This window comes from Dermacentor silvarum, chromosome 2, assembly GCF_013339745.2.
Source record: "Dermacentor silvarum isolate Dsil-2018 chromosome 2, BIME_Dsil_1.4, whole genome shotgun sequence".
Lineage (NCBI taxonomy): Eukaryota > Metazoa > Arthropoda > Arachnida > Ixodida > Ixodidae > Dermacentor > Dermacentor silvarum.
In genome coordinates, this window is record NC_051155.1 from 124,056,596 (window position 1) to 124,068,638 (window position 12,043).

Here is a 12,043-nt window from a genome sequence, read left to right on the forward strand (position 1 = left end):
AAAACTGGCAACAGGAAACACGTCACCATACGTCACGCTATACTTTTGACACCGAACGTTAGCTGCCGCGAGCATCGAAAAAAAAGAAAGTGAACTAAGTTAACAGGCATTCATTCATTTTTTTTAATTCTTTGCCGCGAAAACTAAAACGTTTTGCGTATAAATGAACTTAAGCTTTGCGACTTATTTTCCTTGCCTTACCTAGCCACAGGTCAATGACGCGCCAGATACATACGTCATCCGCCAGACACTCCCCCGAAGCCAGCGAGGATGGCTGCGCGCGCGTTTGAGCGCTCGCGCGCGGCGACCCGTCTGTCTCCTTTTTTTCTTTTTTAAATGTAACCTGGTTTGTTGGGCTCTCAGCGTATTCTTGCGTTCCTTCTGCACTGGGACAAGACACCACTGCACTATTGGACTACGGCAAGGTGAGAAAATCTTGTTTCACAGTCTACGACGCCATTAGGCTTACGGCACGGGACCGAGATTAAGACGCAGTTAGCGAAAAACAGCTCGGCCATCCTGGCGCAGGTAATTTGAGTTAATGAATCGTGCTGAGACATGTTTCCGACGCTTCCTATGCGACTATTGTAACTTATTTCGGTTTTTGAGCCACACTGGCCGCACAGGGCGTCGTGTCGCAGTTAGCGAGAACTCAGCCGTGGTGTGTAGTCTAGTGCATCTTGCTAGGAGAAGTTTGTGCCGCTTTCTCTGACGCCAGACATTACTGAAAAGTAATTTCGTTACTTTCTGGGGTAATTTTGAGGCACGCTGGCCGCGCAGCGCGCTGTGACGCAGTTAGCGATAAGCAGCTCGGCCGTGGTGATAAAGTTAGTTTGGCGTGTAATGAATCTTAGAGGGACAAGTCTGTCACGTTTTTTGTGGCTCCGCGCAACAACATATACCTTCTTTCGGTACTCACGCCTGTTGAAAACGCGATGGGCGATTGCCAAGAGTGATAACATGGGGTGTGCTGCTGGCGCCGGCAGAACGCGCGAACGACGAACATATCAGAAACTTGTAATTCGAAAATTACGTCTTCTAAAGTACTGAAAAAAAGGCATTGCACCCACGCATTTGTCTTGAGTGCCTGTTGCGTCCGTCTCTATGTATGTAGCTTACCATCGCGTCGCCCGAGGCCAAGTTTTGGAAACGCGAAGTCGCTCGTGTATTGTGCTGCCAAAGTGCAGGAAATAATGCCCGGAAATGGGGGACGCTTGGAAATCAGATGTTTTCATATATGTTTGGGATGAGTCGGTTATTTTCTACGCCATGTATGTAAAAGCGAATTTCTTTTGTTTGTAATGCCGCCCATTCACCGCTTTCGCACATTTCGCCTCTACACGCAGTATTCCCATGTCTAAATACCAAAATGACTCATGCTTGTAACATGCTGTTACGTGCTTGCAAATGTAACATGCTTGTAATTTACTTTTTTTTTCAGCTGGTGCCGTCCGGTGGAGCTTCATACAGGAACTACTGCCTTACCTGCTGGTGTCACAACGTTGGATGAACGCACAAAAAGCGCGGAACGAGCTTTTATATAGAGCAAAATAAATATTTCCTCATTGCACAAAAGGTCTTGCGTCTACTTTGTGAAATTGCACGTGGCACAGATTCAATGGGACTTTACGAGATCGTTCGCAATCATTTTTACTAAATAATAAACCGATTCTGCACGAAGAGCAAAAAAAAAAAAAAGCGAGGAGAGGGGGGGGGGCGCAGCCGGCGTGCTAGCTTGCGTTCAAAATACGCGCGCCCAAAACCGAAACCGGAAGTGATGTAAGTGATTGACACCGACCGCTTGGCACGCTGCAATCAATTCGGCCGCTGGGCCCTATGGGAGTGTCCCCTCTTGTTGAATTCTTTCTTTATGGAAGAGGCGGCTCGGTGGGATTCGTCGGCAGATATGAAAAGTAAGACGAAGAGACTGAAAGAAGCCAGGCTTCGTCGTCGGAACTAATCCAAGAGGAGGCAGCGAGCCGAGGAGACGGAGGAAGAACGAGCCGCACGCCTCGAGAAGCGTCGTAAGTACGAAGCGGCCAGGCGAGTGCATTCAGATGAGGATGGTTCGTCGTCTAGTTCGGCATCTCGTGCCAGGGCCGCGGATCAACGACGGAATAAAACACCAAGCTTTAGAATAACATTAACCGTACCTCTCGCTACGCACACCCAGGCATAACTGAGTTAAACCACAGTCATTTATTTTATTTCATTTTTTATATATTCGCGAGCTCGCCGTTATATCCGTGCCCACTGCGCTTCGCCTCGTTCAAGGGTATGGCGAGCTGGGAGTTGCCACCGCGCATTTTGCACCGTGTTTCTTCTCATGATTAGGAACGCTGCTGTGTGGTTACGGTGTACGCGCGTATTAATCGCAAAATTGAGCAAGATGATCGGCGCTGTTGTGCAGGTGCGTCAAGCGAGCGGTCTTAGTGTTCACCCGCTGCACCACCACGCAATCTGTGAAAGGCTTTGCTGTGTTCGATTCTATCGCGGGCACTTGTATATTGTGCGGCCGTCGCTTCGGCAGTATTTAGCGCTTAATCTAGATGTTATACATTGCGTGTGCTCCGTATTGTGTACGTATATGCTCGGCTGACATACTGCTGGTTAGAAAAGTTATTTATCGAAGTAAATAATTTCATACTACAAGCCTATCCTGTCTGGTATTTGCTCTGGGGTGCTATGCAGGATGCGCCGAGTTTCTCGTTCGCGCGAGTTTTAGCCGAGTTTGCTCGATGGCGGTCAGTGAAAGGAGATAGCAAGGAACGTGCAAAAACAGCAGGCAAAAATAAATGTCGAGATAAAGCCGCGTATGACAACATGAGCGCACCCTGCGCGCCACAGTTCTTCCGCGCTTCGATCAAGCACGGAAGACCGCGCAACAAAACGCCCCTGCGCCGCGGGTTGTTATCAACGTATTATCGCAATTGAGCGATACCGTCACTGTCCCGCTGTCTATCAGCACCCTTGCCGTGAGCCGTTTGCCACGCTGCGCGCTTTCGGGCGCGTCAAGGGCGTGCCTCCTCTTTCGGGCATTATCTGTCTATCCTCCCTCGAATGCGAACGGGGCACATGCGGTGCATTCTTGCACCTACACCTTCCCTCAATCGAATACTTTAAAATACAACAAATAAAATAACGAACATTTTATATCTTAAAGTATCAGTTTTTCGTTTTGAATGCTATAAATTTATGATGACAAACGGAGATCGAGCGAATTATTAAATTTTGCACTTTTTTGCCGCGAGTTCCGACGGTGAGGTGAAAGCTTACAAGCGGATACATTCTAGAGGGTCGCACGCACGAGGGAGTTCATACGGGGAGCAGTCGCCAGGGGCGCTGCAGCGCTATGTTTGATAAAGCCAGTCATGACAATGATCTGTCCATTCCCTGTCTATTAGGGGAAGTGGCAACGCAGCGCTGCGGCATGACTGTTCACCGCAGGTGCTTCACTGACCGCCGCTTTACCAACTGAAACGACACTCTAGCCACAGAGACGTGAGCAACGGCTGTAGCCTGTCGCTTCAAAATGGCTGTGCGGTATTCTAGGGTCCGTAGTGACGCAGTACAGTGAAAATGCGCCAGTTTATCTGCTTGCGCGAAGCCTCCGCGATGCATTGCGATGAAGAGAGTGCTGCCCAGCGACACAATACATTGCTTGTTATCGCTTGCCCAGTGAAGGTGCCTCCGTGCGCATCTACGCAGAATTTTAGTGTTTTGTTCACTCCAATGTGCTTGCCGATTGCCTCTTCTGCTGAGCTAACAGCGATCGCAGATGGATATCGCAACGACAGTGCAGTAGCCGCATTTTGGCGGGTGAAGGCTCTTGTGTGGAGTTGGAAAATTAGACTTCGAACGCAGGAAGGTGTTGCAACTGTTTAGTGTGCCGTGCTTGTGATGAAGCAATGCCATCGCACAGGGTCTCGAAAAGCGAGCGTTTCTCGACGCTCACCGTGTTTGCGACACTGCGGCTCTGATACATCACCGATGACAGAGCAGCCATCTTAAACGACAGCTGCGATACGTTGTCATTGAAAAAAAAATGTGGTTGATCCCTCTTATATAGGAATCGGTATAGAACACGAAAGTGAAACGTGTCTTCACAGAAGTAGTGTAATGTTTATTGCACATTGATATATAATGTCTATTGGTGTTTTGTGGCTAAAGCGCCCTTAGGCGTTGATGCACCCACGCTGACGCCTGGTGGCACGTCTCCTCCATCACGACTACCAACGTCGATGACCATGAGCAACCGTCGTGCATATGGAAGCTGCACTACGCTGCACACGCTAGCACAACGCGAAAGACGAAGCACGTAACTGACACACTAATACAACGCGCAAGACAAAGCACGTAACTGAATCGTCAACGAGTCAAATCAGCGCGTACAGCGCGTCGTAATTGCAGCCTCCGCGATCAACTTCAGAAACATTTTCAGAGCTAATTGCGGAGGCCACGCTCCGCTGTGCTGAGTACGGTGAACGCCACCTAGGTGCACAACGACGCCTCGATGCCAGCATTCGAAGGGACGCTGGCATCAAGAAGCACTACAAACGCCACCTAGGTGGCGTTTGTAGTGCTTCTTGATGCCAAGGTGGCGTTTGTAGTGCTTCTTGATGCCAGCGTCCCTTCGAATGCTGGCATCGAGGCGTCGTTGGGCTGAGACCACCGAAGCGTTCACTGTCAGTGCGCGTTAGTGTCATAATGCAGTACTTCTCTTTTCTGCTCGTAGGCGGCGGCACCGCCCCGAGCAAGAGCGCGGGTACACGGAGGAGTGTTAGATATATAAGGCGCGTCTGTGTAGCTCTCTGCAAATGCGTTTGTGGCGCAATGGGTTAAACGCTCGGCGATCTATCGTCGCGGACCGAGAGGTCGTGGGTTCGATTTCCAAATTTTGCATGTTTGTGGAACTTTTTCTTCTGGTTTCTTTCTTTGTATTATGTTCGTGTACATTGTAAGAACGTCATTCCGTATTTCCGTATGACGTATTTCCGTGACGGAAATACGTCAGTGAAGTCTTGGTGGACCCCCGCATAAAACACTTTCGTGTTAAAACACTACGCACTGCTCAGAATCGTCGTCACGGGGCACCGACGCCTTGCAAGTAGTTACAGTGGCGTGCCGATAATTATTTCCTATGCGCTACATCGCCACAATGCAAGCAATGAAACAGTGTTGTGGGGCCATGACAGCGCAAGAAGATATATGCATAAGCCAGCGAAAGTCGACGCTTTGTTTTTGATAGCGGTGCTCAGTACATCACCGATAACAGTGCGTTTTGCGTGTGTTATTTCGGCGGTCAAGGTTGTTGATGCCTCTCCGTTCCGCACCACGTCGCTGTTGCCGAAAAATAAGTTGGGCGTGGCCCAAACGTGGTGGGCGCGCGCACAAGTTACATGCCTCGCGTGGGGCGTGATCTATGGTTTTGATTGACAGGCGAACTCGTGCGAAACTCGTACATCGCGAAAGCCCCCTCGAGTTGAACTCGGGAACATGGCGGCGGCAGCAGCAGCCTGTGTCATCGCATCCAGCGGTAGCAAGCGTCAATATGACCATCTGGACCCGTTCACCTACATGACCGACGTAGAGTTTCAGCGTCATTTTTGCCTTTCCAAAACGTCAGTGCGCTGGCTGTGTGACGAGTTAGGCGAAGGCCCTCGTCTTCGCCTCTGCTTTCCGAGCACAGACTGGTGTGACTAGGCTGCGGTGGAAAAGTTCGTGCGATCGCTTCGGCTCTCTCCCGCTTCAAGCGCTGTTCGTCCGCCGCACCCCAGCCCCAGGCCAGGTCCGGCGGCGTCATCGGAGTACTGGGGCACCCGCGAGCACCTGGGGTTCAACCCGGACCAACCAACCTGCGAAGGCGAAGTGGTCACATTATATAGAAAGACTCAGAATGGACGCCGGGCTGCCTTCCGGTGAAATAGGTGCCGAAAGCAGTTTTCGCAGTTACACGGTACCGCTGCATGGCACGGGCAGAGAGGTGAAGGAAGTTACTTCGCCAACACGGACCGCCTCGGCCGTCCGAACGACCACCTCTCCAGACGGCACATTATTTGGCTCACGTACTACGTGAGCAAAACCATAGACATATGGCTGTTGAAGGAGATGACTGGCGACTTGTTTCCTCTATCGGAACACGCCATCCCCGACTGGAAGAACTACGCCCGTGAGGTCGCGAGGGACGAGCTACTGGCGCGACCTCCCCTCAGTGGCCCCGGGAAGATAGCGCAAATTGACGAGTGCCTTCTTCGCGGCGAGCAAAAGTACAATGGAGGCCGCCTAATGACGGGCGACAACGTTCTACCGAGCCGCCAAAATTACGGCGGTGTTAAAGATGATGGACCATGGGTCTTCGGCACTTTCTGCGCGACCAAAGGGGTGCTGCGACTTTTCAAGGTCGAAGGACGAAAGGCGGCGACATTAGACGCCATTATTGCAGCCAATGTTCAACCGGGGACCATTAATATTGACGAATTGGCCGCATACAACTGTATCTCAAATTTAGTGAATGCTAATGGGGCTATGCAGCAATCTGCATTAGCAGACAGTCAACCACAGCGTGAACTTCGTCGACCCCATCACGGGCGTTCACACGCAAAGAATAGAAAGTTATTGTAAAAAAAAAAAAAAGTGAAGCGCCACCTCGTTAGTGGTGGGTACACGGCAACTGCACCGATGCTGGAGTCCCACCTGAGATAGATGTGGTGGTACTCAGCGGCCACGTAGCTGCAAAGACCCCTTCTTGCGTTTGTTAGAAGCCACGGATCGCTCGGGCTACCCAGTATAAAAATTATTTCTTTCCTGGGGTTGCTAAAAGCCATCGCTCGGCGCTATCCAGTAGGAAGGTGCATCTTAAAGTAAAAGACCCTTGTATGAGTGCTTTCCGGCATTCCTGAGTGCTTACACGGTAAGCGCACGGCAAACCACTTCTGCGCTAGCCGCAGCTCACTTCGTCTCGCAGCGTTACCTTGGCGCGAGCAACGAGCGATCTCTTTAAAGCCTAGTGTGAAAACCAGGCGCACACCAATCTGTGCTCCGAAATGCTAGCGCAAGCATGTAGCGAGCCGCACCAATCCAATCCATTGGAAAAAAAAAAGGAGGGCGAGCGTCCCCTCGTGGTATAACATGAAACGTATTAAACTACGAATTAGTCTAATACACATTCAGTGTACACCTTGTAATCTTTAAAATGCGTATAACCCACGTTAATGTGACTAAAAATATTGTACTGAATGCATTTATTTCATAACTTGCTTGTGCCTGTAATGCACTCAGTGTAACGACAAACAAGTGAAAGAAGGCACAACCATGCACCGGACCGTATCATCACGTGAGCCCCAGTTTGTTGACCGCCCATATGGCAATGCCCAAGGGATGATAGCCACCCAGAGGGAATCTAGCTAAACCAATGAGACTGGAGGCGTGCCGACGGACAAACTTTGTCTTGTTACCATTAGTTCTTTCATCTTTGGGCGTCGCCAGAGCTCGTGAAGATCCCGAGTTTCGCTAAACTCGGCGCATCCTGCATAGCACCTCTGGTGAACGTGGGCTTCGGGCAAGGATGCTATAAGAACCGATATCTGATACACCTAATCTTATGTGTTAATGACCACGAAGGGTCAACAAGTAATAAAATGGTCGTTAATACTCATTACAAAGAGTAACCATAAATCTTTGAGCTTAATTTTCAGAATCATACCGATAGCTGCATTATTACACGTTAACGGAAATTAAGGTACGAGCACATTGCAAAAAGCTTCCCGGCTAGCCGCACACCGGCTGGCGGTGGATTTTCTGTAAATTGAACAAGTGAGCTGAGAACGTTCTCTGCTGCCCGTCGCTGACGTTTTTCCACTGCCGATGAGTCCGCTGATCGGTCTAGTTCGCGTATGTCGCTCATAGTATGCCGCTTGCGAAAATTTTTAAATTCACAATTTTGTCAAATATTAGTCGACTGAGAGTAACCTGCATCTCAGAAGAGCTGCATGCGATGTTGCAAGCACAGGTGCTACCTGCAGCATGAATTGCACTCTGAATTACTAGATCTATCACATACACACTATCTATCTATCACACATACCGAGGGGCTTGTCGCTCTGCATATTTTACATCTTGGAGTTTAAAGGGAGGAAGTGTGACTGTGTTCAATGAACGCGAATATACTCTGTCTCTTGCAAATGTACTTACGCAGCTCTTGATTTCCAGCTGAAGACCCAGCTATGCCCGCAGTGAGAGTTCTCGTTTGACAAGTTCACGTGGAATGTCATTCCTGTCAACAGTTTCATCTCCATTGTGTTGGAAATGAATCATGACTACGTTTTTCTAGCTAATTTTTGCTTAGCTATTAAAAGGTTTCTTCGATTGCGTTACCAGTTCCTGTTTGAATTTACAAACTTCAGTTTTATAGAGAGCGTGACCTACGAAAATCAGTTGCAGCTATGTGCGTCACCTAAATGTGTTTTGCGAAACGTTCCTTTATTTTTCAGGTCGCACTTGAAAGATAACTAAGGTTTGGAAGTAGGATTCATGAAAAAATGTCACAGTTTCGCCCTAAGGGCGAAGCAATGAATGCGATAGCAACACAGCAATGTCATACGAAGTAAGGGGAGCGGCTTTGGTAGCAATATGAATTGTAGTAAACATGAGCTGATTAAGTAAGCAGGTGTGCTGCGCCGTAAGTAGACCGACATGAAGAGAGACTCGATGACCACGAGAAGGCGCTGTGAAACGGTGGTGTTGATGAGAAGCGCTTCCCGTGGGCAGCGCGTGCGAAGGGACACACCTGTAGCGCTGCACTGCCGACCCGGGCAGCATTGCATGTGTAGCGTGCGTTGGAAAATGTGGCCCGACTATTACTAACTGAATGAACAAGCGTGGTGTGAGCGCGCACAAACAAACATGAATAGATCACACTGAATGAATGCAGACAACGACCGTCAAAACGCTGGCAGCAAGCACATACGCCGCCGCGGGCGAAGGTACGTGCGGTCTATCGCTTCAACGGAAACTGAGCGGCGAATGCACGGCGCATAAAGGTAAGAGCCGTGTGGAGATAAGAGACGGTGCGGGCGAGCGAGCGAGCGACGAGCGCGGTTGTTGGCAGAGCAGATATGCGCCCCCCCCCCCTCCCACCCCGCGCTCCCTCCGGCGCTGGCTTCCCGCTTCCTTGCTTGCGCGTGGGTGATTGAGTGCGTTCGCTCTCCGTGATAGCGCGCGTCCCCGCAACGCTTCCGCTCGGGCATACGGCGCGCGGCGAAGATTTTATCTATAGGGAACCTCACGGCGACGGCGACGGCAGAAATCCGGTTGAAGTGTCCATATAATTGCTATCGCAATAATAATCAAGAATTGAAAAAAAAGTTCCTCCTGATCGTGTTAATCATACTGAAATTTTCTGAGCCCCCATACGTCGCTATATAGAAGCGTACTTGCGACCCAGACTTGCAAAGCGGGCGCTCATTATTGCGGTACAGCTCAGGCCGACCTCTCTGCCTTTCTGTAAATAAGTTTTCTCTCTCATTATTGCGGTGAGTTGACCCTCTTTCCCATGTCGCGTAATTCTAAAGACTTCCAAACTGCAGCATTTTAAGAGCGAACAATAGCAGTAATATCCGAAGAAATGCAATCAATGTTAAAGCAGTGAAAACGCAAGCGGTCATTAGTTACCGCTTTTAGTCTAAAAGAAGTGTGTTTTGACCTCTATTGCCTCATACTCTGGTGATTAAGACTTCTTTTTCAGATACCACTAAGCGATCTTATAGGGTCTTGCATTGTCTAGGGGGAACAAGGCTCCTTATGTGTGAATCAGATCAGCGATGACATATCCCGAGGAAAGACACTAGTGATGTGCCTATGCCACGCCTATGCTTTTATTATATGAAATATATAACATATGCGGCAGCATATGGCTAATTCTTGTGCCATCAATTTAAAGTCAGGAACAAGCAACGAAATATTATGCGTGCGAACAAGATTAAAGAATTTGTTAACTGCGTTACGCATTTAATTCAGACTCATATAGAGACTTAAGCTTTCTCAGCGATCTGAAGATGTAACTCTGTAACTTTTTGTTTTTAAACATCAACGTTTCATTGCATCCTATTTTTTGCGAATGAATACTATGAAAAAATAATTTACCCTAGGAAGAAATATGTGCCATATTTGTTTCGCTGCTTGGAATATTCGCCTTTCTTAGAAAAAGCGGCCAGTGCAAAATAATTAGGATCAGCTACTTTCAGCCAACAATCGCAAAAAAGTGCAATACCATGAGGATGAAATGCTGTCCTGACGTCCCTATCCTGCACACGGTTCGCTATCGTCTTATGCGCACCGCCGCAGATCACGGCTGAGAGGGCATTCTTCCTATTGTGCAAAGAGATACCGAGGGACTTGTTTGCGTTTTGCATTCCTTGGCGTCGTTGAAATGTCCCAGGGATTTGCAAAGCCTCTTCTTAGTGGATTAGAGTCAGTTTTACCGGCGGGAGCGTCTTGCGCAATCTCTCTGCAGCATATTCAGCTTCTACTTCGCCAGCCTGCTGTCACTGCCATAGCGTCTTGGTCCGTCACAGTCTGCGCCGGCGAAGCAGAAGTTAAAGAAGAGGACTGCGTAGAGCTTGGTGAGCAAAGCTCGCTTCAGAGAAGCTACCCAAGCCTACAGGGGGCGGTGTTTCTTCATTGCTGCATGCAGAGATGGGGGGAGAGGATGGGGAATTCTCCCCCACCCATCCCCCTTCCCCCCTCGGGTGCCATTACCTCAGGCGCCATCTAAGCGAGGAGAATGGTCAGGCCATAATAAGCGTGTGAATAGGGGTCCCTATCAGGCCTGCTAAGCGTGAAGAGGGGTTGGGGATCACTCCTAGTAGGCGTGATCGCTAAGCGCAGAGAAATATCACGCTTCGATTAAGCGTGTAAAAAAAAACTGCAAATGCACGCTTAGATAGGCATGGATTTTTCTTAGGGTGTAGGTTGGGTGTTCTCAGACCCCACGAAGCTCCGTGCCGTAGCCGAATGTTCCAAGCCCAATTCCATGAAAACGCTTAGAAGTTTCATTGGGCTGTGCTCGTATTTTCGTCGATTTGTGCGCGATTTTGCTACCATCATCGCGCCTCTTACCAACCTTCTGAGCGCCTCTAACGGCCTGTCTGCTTGGTCAACAGCGTGCGACGAATCTTTTCGCACGCTACGGACCACCTCCTGCTACTGTGCTTCCTGAAGAAGGTATCCATTATCAGGAGTCTATTCCTTTCCGCGAATTCTACCTACATCTCTCCTCTGCTATTCCTAGAATCGATGCCATAGTTGCCAATTGCTTGTTCACCAGGCTGCTCTTCCCCCATTTTTGCATTGAAGTCGCCCATGACTACGTTATACTGAGTTGGCACCTTTCTCGTTGCTAATTCAACTTCTTCATAAAGCTGTTCTATTTCTTCGTCATCAAGGCTGGAGTTTGGAGCGTAGGCTAGTAGTATTTTTAATCTGTGTCTCCTATTTAGCTTTATTACGACGACTGCTACCCTCTCATTAATGCTGTAGAATTCATCAATATTGCCCGCTATGTCCTTATGAATTAAGAATCCCACCCCGTATTCTTTCTTACCTGCAAGACCTCTGTAGCAAAGGACGGGACCATTCGTCAGTTCTCTGTGATCACGAAATCAGCCAATAGCTGTTGTGCGTCCAGCTGCATGCGATGACGCTGCATGACGACATTACGGAAGCTAGAGCCAGATTTTTCACCGCTTTTGACACGAGATTGCAAATTCCTTGCTGCATACAGAGCCATAAGAATTGGCTCACATGTTCTAAGGAACCTCGTTACCAGATAGGCAACGTTTTTCTACTTTGTTCAAAAAAATGTTCAGGGTCTACTTAAAGATAAACATTTCACGCTTTACGGCTTATCTTGTCCCCAAATAATAACCGCTATCTGTATAGCGTGCATTTACTTGAACACTGCGCTCCCTGCACCTTGACAGTCACAAGGCATTCATATGTTGAAGTCCTTTGTTCAAAGGCTAACCAAAAGTTGTTCTTCTCGTGC

The 12,043-nt window shown here is 48.9% G+C and overlaps 1 long non-coding RNA gene across 1 annotated transcript; it reads left to right on the plus strand.

Annotated features, from left to right (window-relative positions):
- Nucleotides 1–244: 244 nt before the first annotated feature.
- Nucleotides 245–1,575, plus strand: LOC125943144 (uncharacterized). The gene is made up of 2 exons (XR_007465593.1): nucleotides 245–425; nucleotides 1,442–1,575. It is a non-coding gene; the product is annotated as an uncharacterized LOC125943144 (long non-coding RNA).
- Nucleotides 1,576–12,043: the final 10,468 nt, after the last annotated feature.